Raw genomic sequence first — 1,027 nt, 5'->3', positions numbered from 1 at the left:
TGTTTAATATTTTATAATTTGTTGACTAATCTTACAAGCTCGTATCTGGGATTCTAAACAATTAATTTGAGCACAATAATATGCAGTATATTTGTTGAATTTCTATCATTTTGTTTAGTGAAATTCTATATTATCTCTAGTGTTGTTTACTATTGCTTTGTATTTTCTTAACAGATAGATATAAAGATTTAGTTTCTGAGAAGGCAGCAACAAAGCAAATTACCACTGAATTAAAAATGAATAACCCTGGCTAATGTCAATCTTGTAGCTTTTTGTAAAACTTTAAAATGAAGCGATGTGGTTATCATCGTTGCTTGTAAATGTGTGCAAACCCACTACAAAACCCAGCTGAGGCCAACACTCCTCAGTTGGCTATTGTAGAATACTGTACCGTGTGGGGGGAATAAAACTTGCTCGTTCCCATCCTCAGTCCCTGTCAGGGCCTCTTGTTGCATCTGCCATCACAGACTCTCATTGAAGACTTCTATCAGATCGAGATATACACCATCTATTCCTATATTCTGTGAGGTTTTATCATGAATGGGTTTGTGACTTTGTCAAATGCTCTCTCTGTGTGTCTTGAGTTAGTCATTTGGTTTTTGTTCTTGGCTCTGCGAATAAGTATATGTTATATTTAATAACTTTTTCAATTATTATTTAAGTTTTTGAGACAGGGTCTCACTGTGCAGTTGAGGATGCCCTTGAACTCTCTGTGTAAGCCAGGCTGGCCTGAAACTCTCTGCAACCCTCTGCCTCCACTTCCCAAGTGCTGGGATTCCAGGGAGGCACCACTACACCCCAGTCTATTACTTCCATTCTTTGGCATATGTGGAAGCATCCCTACACTCCCAGGATAGATCCTGCTTCGTCACGGTGTACAATCTTGGTGATTTGCGGCATTCTGTTTGACAGTATCTTATTGAAGATATTTGTGTCTAGTCTTCATGAGGCAGATAGGCCTGTACTTCACTTTTCTGGTTGATTCGTTCTCTGATTTGGTATGAGCTAATTCTTGCCTCCAGGAATC

Source organism: Octodon degus, unplaced genomic scaffold (genome assembly GCF_000260255.1).
Source record: "Octodon degus isolate 3935 unplaced genomic scaffold, OctDeg1.0 scaffold00618, whole genome shotgun sequence".
Lineage (NCBI taxonomy): Eukaryota > Metazoa > Chordata > Mammalia > Rodentia > Octodontidae > Octodon > Octodon degus.
This window is presented reverse-complemented; position numbering follows the sequence as displayed.